General features: G+C 36.1%; 1 long non-coding RNA gene across 1 annotated transcript; it reads right to left on the bottom strand.

The window, feature by feature from the left end:
- Nucleotides 1-13913: 13913 nt before the first annotated feature.
- On the bottom strand, nucleotides 13914-15048 carry LOC130714322 (uncharacterized). Its single transcript, XR_009011248.1, has 2 exons — nucleotides 14648-15048; nucleotides 13914-14167 (listed from the first exon to the last, which is right to left on the bottom strand). It is a non-coding gene; the product is annotated as an uncharacterized LOC130714322 (long non-coding RNA).
- Nucleotides 15049-17039: the final 1991 nt, after the last annotated feature.

The raw sequence follows: 17039 nt of genomic DNA, 5'->3' as shown, positions 1-17039 counted from the left end.
TGAGTGTTTTTCCCTCTTTTTTTGAAATATTATTATAGTAACTGTGTTGTGTGATGATAATTGTTGATAACAAGTACAGTAATGGGAGAGAACAATTTAAAGGTATAAACTTTGAGACAATCAAAGTATGCAGGAATGATTTCAAAGAAACCCAGAATAAGTTTCTTCAAGGGGAAGAATTAAAACAGTTGTAACAACTTGGTGCAACTGTTGGATTAATTGTACATTGAAATTAAAAACAATACTTGAGCAACACTTAATCTATACTTGTCTTTAGGGATAAAACAGATAGGGCTGTTCATGAAGCCTATAACACATAAAAAGGATGTTTGGATATATTTTTCTTTTTTTTATAATCAAATTTGAAACTGTGATAAGCTATTAATAGAAATTTCTTCCTCAAATTGACTGTCTTAAAATCAAGTGTAGAAGAATTACTAAATATGTATAAAGTAGGCTTTTGAAAAGTTTACTTAATTAAAAAGATCATGATTCATGTCATGTATAAAGCCTTTTCTGGTCCAACACGCTAAAATATTTAGAGAGGGGGTGAGGGGATAGGAGTTTGCTGATTCCAGTAACACTTTGGGTGCAGTTAGGGGATTTTTTTTTTTATCTTTACCATAATCCACCTCTAGGCTCTAGGCAACATCACATATAATTTGAAGGCTTAATAGCTTTCTTGGTCCCTTACTTATCACGGTTTTGCACTTTTGGTCCCCAATAAAAAAATTAGCACTTTTGGTCCTCCACCTTGCTTATTTGTTTGCAAAAATGATCCCTATTTAGACTAAAACTGCAAAAGTGTGTAAATATGAGGGACTAATTTTGCTAATTTTTTCCTAAAGAGACCAAAAGTGCAAAATTGTGATAAGTGAGGGACCAAAAGAGCTATTAAGCCTAATTTGAATGTTGAGGAAAATAATGGGGGCTTCAATGAAATTTTTTATCACACTCAAACCTAATTGTGATTCCTACCTCCTTTAAACCAAACAGAGTTTTGTATATAAACATGTATGTGTAAACATTCAACATACATTTCAATTTTTTTTATCTCGCACGTATCAAATTCATCATATATCACATTCATAATTCATTAGTTTTTCTCTTCTCTTTATCTGCATGGTCCTTGTCCTCAAGTTTGGAGGCTTTCGCAGGTTTATTCCCGGCAGATTTCGATCTAGCTTTGTCCATTAAAAAAATCATTAAAGAATAAAAAGTTATTAGCATATTATCCCACACAAGAGGACTTCCTAGTTCCTATAGTTTGTTGCTAAATTATCATGGTTATTGATGTAAGTGCATACTATTAAGCAAAATAGAAACATATAGTTTTAGAATTGAAATAATAAAAAGTGTGACTGCTGGGATTCGAGCCCAGGTCTACACGGACCCCACATGGAATTCTGACCACTAGACTACAGCAACTGCATGATATCCTGCGTCCAATAGTATTAAATACATACGTTTCTAACTGCCCTCAAAATCAAAACCCGCGACGAAGAAGGTTGCTTGCCCCACAAATGGACTTCAAGACTCTGCTCACCGCCACTGCATTCCCTCCCCTCTCTCCACTAAATTCCCCATCGTCTTCCTGCCCCAAACCACCACTCCGACTCCGACCATCACTCCGGCTAAAATTGCTCTCACACCTCCCAGATTTCCCATAGTCCTCTTGCCCACCCATCTCCAAACCACCACTCCGGCCACTCCAGCGCCCAAGAACCATGCTAGTCAAAGGTTTTTTTCTTTTTCTATTTCTTCCCCCCTTGTTGATACATAGGGTGGTATTTGATCATGGAATCCCAAGAGTTCAGCAATTGCATCAATAGTAGTTTTCCCATTGTAAAACCTCCCAGAAGATCCATTAGGGAAGTCAATCCCATAAGGTAGGTAATCTGCTCTGGCCAAAGTTTTCCCATTGTCCACCAAAGAGTCACCAAAAATGAAGTAGCAGGGTACTTGTGGTGCAGCTAGACAGATTTGCTTACAACACCATGGGGGCTTAGAATTTTTACTAATATGCTTATAGTATACATATAACTAATGTTGCTTTCATAATACACTTTTACTATTTTTTATTGAAATTTTAATATAAGAAACATTTAATTGAATTGAAATTTAAGCAGTATTTTTAAGTATACAAATCAGCATATATAGGACAATTAATTATAATGTATTTTTAAACTCAAATGTAGTTCAAAAAAACTCAAATGTAATATTTTAGTACTAAAGATTTATAGGTACATTTTATCCCACGACTAAAATTTTCTGGATCCGACAGTGGTTGGTGGAAATACCCTTGGGGCTGGGGATGGCCATGCCCCCCAAAAAGTTATAGAAAATCTCAGAGGATGGGTGGTACTTACATATTTTTGTATTGATTTCTTTCTCTATATATATAAAATGGTGCACAAGCTAACAGAAGAAATGTGTTGGCTCAGTGGCTTACACTTATCCTGCATAGCTTGCTGGTACTGGGTTCGAACCACTCCTTCCCCTATTTCAGAATAATATTTTATTTTTGTGATTTGAATGATTTTTCATCAATTTGAACTGTTGTAAGTTTCAAAAATCATTCAATTTGAACTATTGTAAGTTTCAATTTTTGTTGTCTGTGATTTGAATGATTTTTCATCAATTTGAACTGTTGTAAGTTTCTATTTTTGTTGTCTTTTTTTCAGGTTTGATCCAATTGAAATAGAACCACTCGCAGAGATGAAAGAGCTGGAGTATAAGGCCCTCAAAGAAATAGTGGATTGCTATTCTTTGGAGTTAGAAGAGATGAAGCATACAAAGGAAAAACTTGTTAAAGAATATGCAAAATTGAAGAAGCTTGGGGGAAAGGTGCTGTAGAGTGGTGTATTGGTTTTCCAATCTTGTATAAATTTGAATCTACTCTTGGATCTATGCACATATGATACAAATAAAGGCACAAGTGAAGGCATTCATACAACAGAGATTCCAATACATGTGAAAGGCTATTACCATTTAGTTGCTGTGATAATTGATCAGAAATCATCCATTAAATTTCCTGAAAGTGGACATATGTTACAATAGAGGCAGACTTTGAGGTGCAACAATCTCTCTTTTACGTTTCAATTTAAAATTTTCATCATATTTTAGGAATCTAAATGACTATAGTTTTGCTATAGTTTTGCTATCCATTGTGTTTATCATAGAAAAAGCCACAGAAAAGATATAGAAAACAGAGAAACATAGAAAAATATAGTAGGTAAATCTCTACTCAGTAACTGTATAGCTCTTCAATTAGTGAAAAGAGAAGTTTAATGATATTACAAAATTTATACGGAAATCATCCCCGGCCATAGCGGGAGAAACATGTATCCCCAATAAAAGACTCCCTACTCTCAGATTGCTCCAATATCTATGCATTATCGATCTTTAGATGATACCTCTCCTTCCTCTGTAGATTTATTGATGCTTTTAAACATGAACTGTTTTTCTACCATCCAAAATAAGCCATTTGTCAAGAGAGACACTATAATCTGGGGCTCTCCTTTCATTGCAGCAACATGCAACACACTATAGCCCTGAGTACAGTATGTGATTGACATCTGCAAGTCCAAGACAAAAATAGGGAAAGATTTTATGAACACAGACAGTAAAGACAAAAAAAAGCAAGATCAAAAAGAATTAGTGAAAGACAACAATATACATAAGTAACAAAAACAGCACATTTCAGATCATGAATGGTGCTATCAGAGTGTTAATTGATTTGAAAACAATATGAACTTTTTTTACCCATAATCTGTCCATTTCAAAACAAAAAAAAAGGTGTTATTCACTGGTGATTAAGAAAAGCACTTGAAAATGGCAGAAGAAAATCTAAAACAAAGAGCAGATGTATGAATCAAACAAACATCTGATTAATTGAAATACAAATCACAAAGCATGAATTCAATATAACAAAATTAGAAGAGGGAAGGAAAATGAATCGATCATGATTGGATTGGTAATGCTATCTGATTAATTGATTGCAAAGAAAAGGGAGTGATAATGCTAACTGATTAATGCTATGTAGCAAGCATTGTGCTTAATGAACTCAATGATTTGTCAAATATGTGTTGATGGTAATTATTATTATTGAATACATATCAAACTCTATTACTTGTTGATACTTGAAAAAAATCACAAATATCTGAGCCGTTCTGAACTCCTCCAAACTACAATCTCTAAAATCTGACTCAACAACATATCAAATCAAAATTAAAAACACAAACAGGGATCCTTAAGCATCCTTCAATACCCCTGCCATCATTTTGCTAAAATAAGTTCAGAGAAACAAATGATAATGAATCAAAACTAATGCTACAAAGTGAATCAAACAGTGGCAGCGAAAAAAATCATGTACCTGTGGCTCAGGTTAAGAGAGGTAGCAGTGAGGTAGCTCTACCTTCAACCCTCTCTACTCAAGGCCTTAACTCTGTTGCATTCATCTTCCACGCCAAAAGTACCTTGAAAATATCAGCCTTCTCGCCAGCAATTTCTCCATGAACATTCCCTAATAGAAAAGTCGCTGACACAGGTACAGGTTAAAGAGCAACCTTTTCAAGTGCACATTCGATTAAACAACAGGCAGACATGGACAAAAAGAAAAACATTGATCAAAAGAGGTTCTTCTATATTTGATAATTTTGCACAACAAATGTTGATGTGGTTGTAATTGTGAATAAAATGGCATAACTTACTCATTGAATCAACTATTTTTTAAAAACTGATCCTGAACCATCATGTAGCAGTGCAGTGCCTATCAAAAGCTTTTTCTACAATTTTGCACAAGTTGAAGTGCTTGGTTAATGGAAACATGTCTCTCTCACATACAATTTATCAGTACCAGCAAGAAAAGAAATATTGAGTCACAAATCACCAAATCATATAATGGAAACATGTCTACAAAATTACTTGGTTGGAAATCCATCTGATGATTTTTTGTTCTAAACTTGAAACCTAATAGACGTTGAAGAGGATAGGGAGCCTGTTAGTGTAAAGGAATGAAAAAGGTGAAAAATCAAGTCATCAACTCCTTTGAAGGACAATAAACCAAACGGAATACATACACAATAGAATAGATTAGATTAGATTAGGTTGTTGATTGAAAGAAGGAAACGCGAGCTTACTGTAACCAAATTGGACAAGATAAAACGGGAAGAAAGGGTTTCGATTGAAACGGCAGAGAAGGGAAAAGGAGTTCAACAGTGCGAGGATTTAGGGAGAGAGAATAACGCATCCAAGGGATAAGACTTGAGAGTGTAGAAACGAAGGAGAGATTTTTTGTTACAAAGTGAAGGAGATATTAAACCGTGGACAATTCCTATTTCTAGATTATATTATATTAAGTTAGATTGTAAAAATAAAATAAAATAAAATAAAATAGATTAGATTATAATATACAATATATTTCCCTAAATTAAGCTAAACAGATTTGATAGGCTTTTTTACAATTCTATCATCATATCTTTACAAAAAAAAATAAAAAATCAATATCAATTCTAACAAAGAAATATATCAATCCTTCTCATCTCCTTGTTGCTCCAAGAGGAAGACGAGATAGCTGTTTCATTCCTATTCGTTGTTATGATGTTCCATATTCAAATAGCGGAGATTCACGAAGAAGTATCGCGAACTTGTACAATAGATGCCACAAAGATAGTCAACTCTATTATCGAAGAAATAAGGAAACGGGCGACGATTTGGCACCAGATATCCGGAGGTGTGGAATGTAACACCCCGTTTTCGGTGGCGTCACTTTAGTAACCAAAAGTAAACTTAATGCGGAAAAACGTGAATATTTTTTTTTTATAATAACTAAGACAAGACTGAATTAAATCAAACCCAAAAGCGACAAGCAACAGAACTAATGTACAATATATAATACAGCCCCCACTGTAAGTAACAACCTCGTCACGAGTAACCTCCAGTGACGGAAAGAAAGGTGTAGCGCCCGAAGGCAATATGTACAGACTGAAAGTAAAGGTGAAGTGTCCGCAACACCATCCCTCAAAACTGAGAATCAGCTGGCCCATCGGCCTAAAGCAAGACCTCCTAAGTCCAACCAACTCTCTGTGATTCCTGTAAAGAAACCACACAAAAAGCTATAGGTGGGAAACTACCCTGTCCCAAAAGAAACAAATGATGTTCAGAGCTAAGACTCTACTCCTACACTAATCTCATCTCGAGGAGCTCACACCAGCACTAAAACCTACATGCTAGCATGATCGTCGTCCGAATTCGAAATCCAGAACGACCTAGTCTATGTACATCCTCCGTCCTCCGCTCGCTATCGCGATGCGCTCCTGTTCCAGCATCCCAACTCTAGTTTCCCCCGAAGGGTGAACCGTCGTGAACCAGCCCGCCAAAGACATCTGACAAAGGGCGTTTGTTCGCCAAAGCACACACAGAAGACGCGAGGGTCAACTCCAAAGAATTATGTAAATATTACACCAATAGATACAGATAAGAGAATAGCCACTTAGGCTTATAGCTAGGGATAACATCCTAGGGTTGCATAATCCACAATCACATAAACGACAACAATAACATTTAACATGTCTCAGATAGAGTTAACAAGTATCACACACACTCATCAACTAAGTCAGTATGCATGTTGCATGAAATGATATGCAGGTTAACCCAGTCAACCAATATGCAATCCGGAACGGATGGACATCAACGGATCAGCCCTAGCACCAGCCACGGTGGGACCATTTCGGCCCGCGTGCCTCTTACTCCAACAACAGCGGTAGTCAGATCAGCCGTAACCCGTAGGTCTGCCATTTCGGTCTGCTACAAGAGACGTCTATAAACGCTCTTACACGGAAATCCGGGTCTTATGACCATTTTGGAATCCGACAACATTTGGAATTCTCCGAGGTCCGGTATCACGCCGTGTATTAACCTCCTATGTATGCATGAATGCAATGTGATTAAGCAAACAACGTCTCCGACCTCACTCGACACGTCGCCACGTGTTCTAGGTAATTTAATGTCTCTAAAAGCTTACCCTAAGGTAAAAGTCGATTCTGCGACAAAATACAATAATCATAAAATGAATGCAACCACTCACGATAACTCTTCGAATCATCAATGCTCTCACGAAGTCTCACGCTTCAGTGGAGTTTTATGCTTTCACAAGGTCTCACGCCTCAGTGAATTTACACACTTGCACGAAGCCTCACGCTTCAGTGAAGTTTCATGCTCTCACAAGGTCTCACGCCTCAGTGGAGTTCCATGCTTTTCACAAGGTCTCACGCCTCAGTGAAGATTCACGCTTTCACAAGGTCTCACGCCTCAGTGAAGCTCCATGCTGTTCACGAGGTCTCACGCCTCAGTGAAGATCCATGCTTTCCACAAGGTCTCACGCCTCAGTGGAGTATCCCGCATTCACAAGGTCTCACGCCTCAGTGAAGCTCCTCGACTCATCCCTTGGATAGCCTGACAACATAGCTGCTCCAACAGCACAACAATAACAGCTGCTCCAACAGCACAACAACAACAGCTCCTCCAACAGCACAGCAACATCTACATACTCAAAGCCTCTCAACTTTCTCAACACTGGGATCCGACGACACTTCTCGTTTTCCAAAAACTAAGATTTGACTTCCAATGCCTTCCTTCGAGATTGTTATCATTACTTAAAGATTTAGAGGTTATTTAATGTCTTATGAGTTTTCTTTTCAAAATAATATCCTTTTAGTCTTATCGCAACACTTATACATTTAAGGATCTCCAAATCCCAAATCACTTCCCGAGAATGTCTCGATCCACTAAACAAAAAACAAGGCCCGAACCTCGTTCGTCTTATCAAACCGTCTCAAAGCTCTCAAAATAAAATCGGCATGACCTGCCCGCAATTCTCACTATACAGAACCTCAGATTTCATTGCAAAAGCAGAATTAACTCAACACAATCAGTCAACATGTCATATATCAACATATTAAGCAATAACCACATGACACTTAACATATAAGCATGCACCACACATCCTAAATTACCCAATTAGCACTTAGCATGAAGATTCAATCTCAAAAGCATTCAGTAGATGAATCATCTACATTGTCAGCCGAAGCCTCAGAAAACATTTTCCAATCACACACAATCCAGTGCATAAACAGTAAACAATGTCGAAAGCATCGACCCTAAGTATTAACTAGAGATTCAGTGAGAAGCCCTCACCTGTAGATTCTCCAGGGTGAACTTCAAACTCTTCCTCACAAGCAAAGCGTTGCTCCTCAGGAAATTCCTCAAAAACTCCTTTAAAGCAAAATCACAGAAATACAATCAGAATCTATCGAAAACTAAGCTATCGATACTTACTAAGGTTACTCGAAGTAGTTCATACTCCGAGGTACGATAATCTAGCGCGAAAGGACAAGTTTTCGGAAAAGGAAATTTTCCTCCTCCTCCCCCTATAGGCTCGGCCACTTTAGGTGATTAGGGGACTCGATTTTTCTTCGATCAAACTTGGTTCCTATGCTATCATAAGCCGTAACTAAGGGTATTCTGAACTCGAAAAAATTATCGGATCAAAAACTGTCGCAGGGGTATTTTGGTCATGATTTTTAACTTAGAATTTTTCAAAACTGAAATCCCAAAAACCAAATTTGACAGGGACGTTACTAACGACGTTTATGACAACTAATCCTACTAGCACTAAGCTAAGGCGATAGTTTTCAGCCTAAAGGTTGAAGCTTTACTCCAAAAACTCCAAAAATGGGTATTTAAGGCTAAAATTGATTCCGGCGGAAATCCGGCGGCATAACGGAAAACCTAACCCGGCAGAAGTGATCTTGGGCACATAAGGAAGAGGTTTAGAATCAGAAATGAAATATTCAGGATAGTTTTGCAAAAACCTCAAAACTATCAGCTCATAAAAGTCTACAGAAAAGCTATGGAAAAAGCGATCGGAGGTAAGGATTAGCGACTATACCTCGAAACCTTGAAGCAGCAACTGATTGATCGACGATCAAGCAAGGATTGAACAAAATCTCTTCCTCCTTCTTCTTCTTCTTGGCCGCGGGTTTGGGTGGGGAAAATGGTGGAAAATTTGTGTTTTTCTTCCTTTCTTGGCTATATATAGAGGTTGGCAAAACGCGGGAAAATGAAAGTTTCGCGAATCTGATTTTTCCGGCGTCATTCTCCATGAATTCTAAGATAGGTTTTGGCGAAAGAATTCCAAAACTAAAAAGAGGTCTCCTTGTATTTTTGGCAACTAATGCATAGTCGGTATAAAACTATTTTACCCGATAAGTTGCTTTTTGCATCGGATGTCGGAATGGAAAACTTCCTTCTGAAGAAAGATTGAAATCATCAAGAGAAATGGGTGTACGCGTGTAGAATCTTCATTTGATGCTCTGAATAGAAAAAGTCTTCATTGTCGGGTGATTCTAGGGTTTTGAAATACCAGGGTTTCGGTTTCGGCAAACTTCCGATGATTGGAATCGGACGTTCGTAGATCCTAGAGTTTCGCCTCGAAACGATTGTGATATATGGAAAAAGAGAAGTTCTAACATTTCTCTGAAGATTTTTGGAATTAATTTCCATCGTGCCTAAAAGTGAAAACTAGCTATATTCTAGGGTTTCTGACCTAGGTTTAAGCGTATAACGATCGTGCTATAACTTTTATCGACTTCGATACAATCCTTTGACTTTTCCTGAACTTTCTCCTTCATAAATTTATTTCATTTGGTAAACTCTAGTTCAGGTTTCCTTTCACGATACATCAACCTACTTGTGAATAAGAATTTATTCACTTGGTATAAACTGAAAAACTTGGGCCTTACATGGAAAGAGCAGCGGTGAGAAGCGGAAAAACCATCAAAAAACGACGATTGTTCGTGAAGGTTTCCACAGAAATACCCCTTGGTTCTATCAGCCATCAAACCCTGTCGGATAGAAGCCTACCTACTATAACCGGCTCATCTGTTTACCCGAGTTACAGTCTGTCTTTTTTTTGGGGGGGGGGGAGGTGCCCGACAGGGTCCCCCCACTGACTTGGCCCAGGCCTAAGTGAAAGTGAAGTGGTGGGCCTACCCATCCCCGGGGTGATCTCAAGAGAAAGTACTATATTGGATGATGGATTACCCGGTTGTACATGAAGCTTCCGGTGCCTTAGCTCTTGCTGATGGATAGGCGGACTTCACTCCCATTTTCATACGGCGAGAGTCATTGGTTCAAATCCAATAGTAGGTAAGGCCGAAAGCCCTGCTTTTGCCAGCATGACAGCCACCGGCCGGATAGAAGCTCGTTAGGTTAGCTGAGACTAGGGGATTTGACCCTTAGGGTAGGGCTGGGCTTGAGACCCTTCGAATAGGGCGCTAGTCATTTATTTTTTATCTTTCCTATCGTGACAACTCTGGTTCCCCCACCTTTTTTTTCGTTCTGGGGCTAAGAGAGTAAGGTTCCTGTCTCGATCCTTTTTATTTCTTTCTTCATGATTGTCATACATGCGAATAGCGTAGGAAGTAACCAAGTTTGAATGGTGGAAAGCCAGGAAGAAACCCCACTTCGCCAGCTCCAGATCGAGGAAGTATCCAAAAAATACGAAAAAGTTCTCTTTTTGCATGTATGATTTCTTGGTAGCAGCTAAGAGTTTGGGGCGAGCTTCAAAACCGGGGAACAACTGAACAGCAATCTCCAGCTCAAAGATGCTCGGTTAAATAAGTGAGAAGCTCTGCTCTCTTGCTTGCTTTAAAGCAGCCCACTTCGGAGTCTCTCACAGGAGAAGGACTGACCTTTTCTCTCATTCCTATCTCATATTGGGGAGAAGTGTACTGCCCTCGATCAAACAAACTAGAAAAAAAAAATTCATAAGAGAAGAAAGGCGGGGCTGCTGTGTGACAACACTACAGAGAAAGCGACGCTTTCGTTTAACATGCTATGGTCTCAACGCCCTTACGGCGGGTTTATCTTTGGCATAAAGAGATTGAGCGAGCTCTTTTACCATACCTGACTTCCTTGAGACATCACTTGAAGAGAAAGCTGAATCCTACCCCACACCCACAGGGGCATCTTCTGAACCTTGCGACCGGGGAGATTTTCTCAATCACATCCCTAACAGGAATTGCTTACTACAGACAGACGGGATGAAATAGCCGCTTCTTCTCAAGCGGCTTCCGTTAGTTGATAGATCATCGGAATAGATCGAACCGGGACCAGCCCTGCAGGGTACCCCTATGCTATGGACGTCCTAGACTGACTAATAAGGGTTGAGATTTAGAAATCTTGTTCTTTTTCGCTAACGTGCGCTCATCAGTCCGCTTTCCCGCCACTCGTCCAGCCTCTTCGCGAACTTGTACAATCGATGCCACAAAGATAGTCAACTCTATTATCGAAGAATAAGGAAACAGGCGACGATTTGGCACCAGCCGGATGGTGCGCAATGAAGACCAATCCGTGAGCTATTTAATTTGGTGTGCTATATAAGCGATAAAATTTGGTGTGCCTATATAAACATATAAAACTGTGTTTGCTCTTCGCCGACTAATCATCATGACAGTCACTGGTGTAAAGCACCACAGTACGCACGGAGCAACTGTGCTTTGGTTATCACCGTTGATAATAGGAGCAGAAGTAGCGGCTTTTCCCTTGCCACGTGGCTGCAATTTGGATGACTCATTTTTTTGCGAAGAATATAGGGATCCCATCCCTTGTTTGTTTAGATGATAATGTTTAAAAGTATTGAAACCCTTGTTCATATCTTTGATGGTGGTTTGGTAAAAATCAATAGCTACCTTGCAACCCATTGTTCGCTCCAGCCAAGCCCTATATTTTCCAGCCCAAGTCCTCTCTTTTCAGCCCAGCTCTGTTCTTCTTCAGGCTTTCTGTTCCTCTTTCCTTAATTTCAATTTTTCCAAGGGCCAGATTCCATATTTTTCTTTCTATGCACAAATACTTGATTTTGGTTAGTTTGGCTGCTAACTGTTGATGTACCTCTTTAACATTTATGTTTGGAATCTTCTAAGTAAAGAATGAAGTGTTGATTTACATCTTGCTAGTTGATGGAATTAATTCAACGATGCTAATGAGAATAATTCTAAGTTAGTGCCTCTGGAACATACCTACTCTGTTCATATTTATTATCTTAACTATATCCTGAGTCTGGAAATGGAAAGGGTAAGGGTGAGTGACATCTTAATAATATACTAGTGTTTTTACCCGTGCGCTGCACGACGAAGTTTTTTTTATTGCATTTGATAAATCAATAATTATTTTAATTATAAATAATTTAAGAAAAATAAAAGAACAATCATAATAAAAAGGTAGATCATTTATACTGTTTTGTACTTAAACACTGATTTAATCAATATAAAAATTCTAGACAAAAAAAGAAATTAAATAGCCAAAATCTTCAATTTTTCACATGTGGCGTATAAATAATTTTTACCTTGAAGATATAAATACATGTATTTAGAACTATTAGAGCGGGGACTTACAAAGTGAAACCAAAATACATAGATATATATATAATTAAACCTAAATTTATTTTAAAATCGATAGTGCACTTAAATTATTTGAAAATAAATTTTTATATTAGTTTAAACATGAAAGTGTTTTCATGGAGAATGTTCTCACCCGTGCGTGGTGGATTTTTCCATATTTAGGCATGTACCAATGCAAAGATTCAAATCCAAAATGATATACTAAAATCATTATTTGCCAATTCTTTTAGTTGCTAGAATTAAGAGACTAAAAAAGGAGCATTCAACAAAATAAAACAACAATTATGAAAAACATATTTAAATTATATCACACAACCTGCAAAATTTCACACAACCTTTACACATATTTACTCATAATATAATTTATAAAATTATGAAAAACATATTTAAATTATATGGAAATTTATATTTCTATTAGGTTTAACATGATACTATTTTCTTGTTAAAATGTTCCTTCTATTAAAATATATGTATTAATATATTCTATCTCTCTAATCATATATATATATATATTAATGTTTTCCAATATAATTAGAGTAAATATTTTAAAATTCTAATGGTTTAATCTCAGCACGACATATATATTGTCACCGTCTAATTTTCTAATATAATATATTTTACTTTTTAAATATTTTTTTAAATATGAAAAAAGTACTAACGTTATATAAAAATTAATTTCTATTAAATTTAAATATTTTTATATAATATGTTCCTTCACGTAGAAGTTATTTATTTTCTAATTTAAAACTAAGTAAATATAATATATGTGCATACCTAAACCCTATATATAATTTAAATACTTAAATCATAGTAGTGTTTTATTTTCTCATACCAATGGATTGTTATACCAATTGCTGCTCTCGTAGTAATCATGTAGATGTAGATTGTATTAAACTTAGGGAGTACTCTATGTATGTTGACAAATACAAAGTTTTGTTCATTTAAGGACTCCAAAAAAAAAAAACTATCTATGATATTTAGGACCTTCAATTGAAAAGCTATTTTTGCTATTAAAAAAAAGGAATTTCAGGTTCATCACACAATTATTTTACAAAAATCTGACAAAATTCTCTAATTTATTCTTGGAATCAGTACAAATACAATTGAAATCCAGCTCCAACTTCAGCTTCTGCCATCCAACAAAGACACTTCTTTTACTGTAAAAAAGAGATTCCAGCACTACAAACAAAGCAATTTGAACCATGTGCATAGCATAAATAGTTCCCTAAAATTATACATCAAACCCATTGTCAATTTCAAGTACCAGATATAATCAAACCAGTAAATGAAAATGGCAGCCAACATATAAGCCATACTACCACCGTATAACAATTCATGAAGGAAATGAGTTACCATAAGAGATAATACTTAAAAGAAACAATATGAACTTTAAACTAATTTGGCTGCCCCAAAACTAAATATGTTACTTAAGCACACATAAAACACCCCAGAAAACCAAATGTTCTCAAGTCAGTTAAACACTCCAACCTGAACTCAGAAAAATGTACATGATTTCAGAACCCATTTCTGTGAGTGACATAAAGTAAGTGAAAAGTACTATAAAAATTAATACCAGAAACTTAACTATGTGGAAAACACATTCATCTAACTTTGGTCAAGTTCTTGGTGAAGCCACTTCCTTCTTTAGAGAATCATGTCCAGGTTCATTCTTCTAGTGAAACCATATGCTTAAACATCACTCCATTCTGCATTAGGATTCCACACAAAGACGCAATTTAAAAAGGGTACGGAATAGATGACAAAATTCTCTAAAAGGAATAAGAGTTAAAAAAGGTTGGCTAAAAGAGCATAGAAAAATGAAAAGCCAGAAGCAGCTGAAGTGAATCAATACAGGATCAGTTTAAAATTAGAAGAATAAACCAGGCACTGAGATTTCTTTGCAGAAAAACAATCTATTTCAAACTTGATTCAAATTGGTTCACCATCTAAAGAAAATGAAGAAGAACATGATAAATCACTAACATATAAATTATAAAATGAACATGAGTGCAAAATTTTAAATAAGTCTGATTCATCTGACTTAGACGGACAACCTCATTTATCTGGATTGAAATCTAAAATAAGTCTCTAACCATTTCCTCTAGTATTTGTAGGGCGGGGCTATCGATAGTCACAATGCAAAGATAGTAAGTGGAAACAATATGAGCATACTTCTGGATCTTTACCATTTGAATCCAAATCTCTTTCTGTTGGGGGCACATATGTAGTATCTACTATCTAAAATATTATTTGCAAATTGATGATTAAAATATCATCTCCTCTTTCCTGCGGATATTCACATGCAACAAATCATGGAGATCCAATGAATAGTTAGTACAAAACGAACCCACTAAAGAAGAAAAAATATTAAAATAGGTTCTGCAATTATAGTTTGCACAAAAGTTTCGCAGTTCTTCTCTAAGTTTTCTTCATGATCAAATAAGAAGAAGTTCTGTAATTATAGTGGAGTTTAATAGTGATAGGAATAAATCCTAAATGAGTGGCAGAATAGAAAATTACCTCTTGAAGTCTTCGGCTGAAAGCATAATGGTGGAGATGATTAAGAAGTGGGATTCTTGGTGGCATATAGTTGTTGTGATGGTGTACCCTTCAAATATTTAAACATGTTTATAGACATAAGATTGTAGCCTTGTCTATATATAACAGGGCTTACTTAACGAAAGCAAAGTGATAAAACAGCAGCTTTAAAAGGTCTTGCGGTCTACTGCATCTAAGAACCTAGAAACTTGCGGAGTATCTGAACTATCTATTGGCAAATACAGTTCTGGAAGAGAAATTTCACTGGGACATTTGTGGATCTGAGAATTTTATGAAGAGGTTAATTTAGATACATTGTTAATATAAAAGTTTTACATTAACTTCTCATCACGTTTTGCTATATGATATGTGCTTAAGTGTGATTGAATGGTTTAGCAAAATATTAAGATTAACGATAAGTTAAAATGACATCCTTTTGTTAATTGGTTGAAGCTGCAAAGGAATGGCCACATTTAGAGCGTGCTTAGTAGAAGTTTGAATAGAACAAATAAAATTGGAGTGAAATTTAAGGATGGACTACATGTAAATTGTAATGTAAGGTCCTTAAAAATTTCATTTCACCCATTTTAAAACATATGCTACCCTTGAATATGTAAACAAGTGCCACTATGAACTTATCAAGATTGTGTCCTGCTTTTGCAAAATATATGATATTAGTCTTTTTTTTGGGTAAGCAAAATATATTAAGTGGAGTACTAGGGATACTCTCAAAACCAAAGAATACAAAGAATAAAAGAAAGAGAAGAAAAAGAACTAAGATTACATATCGCACTACCTAAGAAGCAAAACAGAACAAGACCCATACTGTCCCTATATCAAATTAACCAGCAGATCACTCTAACATACAAAGCAAATGTCAAATGCAAGCCATCCAACCAAGGCCACTGTCTCTCACCACGGCATCCTCAAAACCATAGACCATACATATAATAATCCCCAAATATATTAAATGGAGGGCCAGCTGCAAATAAACCAGCTTCAGACGCATAGGCACAAGCACTGGATAGACAAGTTTAAGATCACAGACAACCCACACAGTATTGAGGAGAAAATTATAAAATTATAAAAAAAGATGATATGCCAGAAAAGGAGAAAAGATGCCAATTTTAAAGACTTTAAATAATAAGATTTTTCTTGATTTAAAGACTAATATTAAACATTTTAGTAATTTTGAAATTAATAATTTAATTGCTTTAAATAATTACCATATATAAAAATATTTTTATAGATTTTTTACCGTTTCCTTTAAGCATTATTAATTATTGTGGTTCAACAAATATTTTATTCACTCTTATAGTTTGACTTAATGTACACAACAACATAAGATGATAGAATCAAAACTGAACTAAATCTCCATAAAATAAATAATTTAAAAATATCTACAATTAAAATACTAACTTATTCCTTCCTTTTAAATTTTGAAAACCTAAACAGAGCTATTAAAACACCAGACTACACTTCACACACAACACGTATTTTTTTTTTTTTTGCCTTTCTATTGTTTTAAAATCTGCTCTCTTTCTTCACATGGTTTTTTTTTAATAAAATGCCAAATTATAGCAAACAAGGTTGCTATTCCCTGATACAAGAAAAATAAAAACAGGGGCAGAAAGAATAAAAGGAGCGGATATACAATGTTGTAGACAAAGGTGTCAAACAACTCTACTTGAGAACTGTGGACAAATTCTAGCAGCAGCGTGAATCACATAAATAGAAAGCATCAAACCAAACTGTGCTCTTCACACCACTTTCTGCTTGAGTCCTCAAGGGCTGCGAATCAAGGCATCCTCATAAGCACAATTGGCCTTAATCGGTCCAGAGAAGGGTCCAATAAAGCCTACTGATAGATATCACAGTTGTCACTAGCACTGTCTCATCAATCCTGCATCCTTTATTAATCATTAATATGTTTTTTTAGGTATGTATACAATTGAATTTCATAAAAGAAGACTTCCTTACGCGAACATATTGATTTGGTTGCAAGGAGAAAATAAGTTGAAGACTGAGGACAACATTGAC

The sequence above is a fragment of the Lotus japonicus genome, chromosome 4, assembly GCF_012489685.1.
Source record: "Lotus japonicus ecotype B-129 chromosome 4, LjGifu_v1.2".
NCBI classification, from domain to species: Eukaryota; Viridiplantae; Streptophyta; class Magnoliopsida; order Fabales; family Fabaceae; genus Lotus; species Lotus japonicus.
The sequence above is the reverse complement of the archived record's forward strand: the minus strand, read 5'-3'. Positions and strand labels throughout refer to the sequence as shown.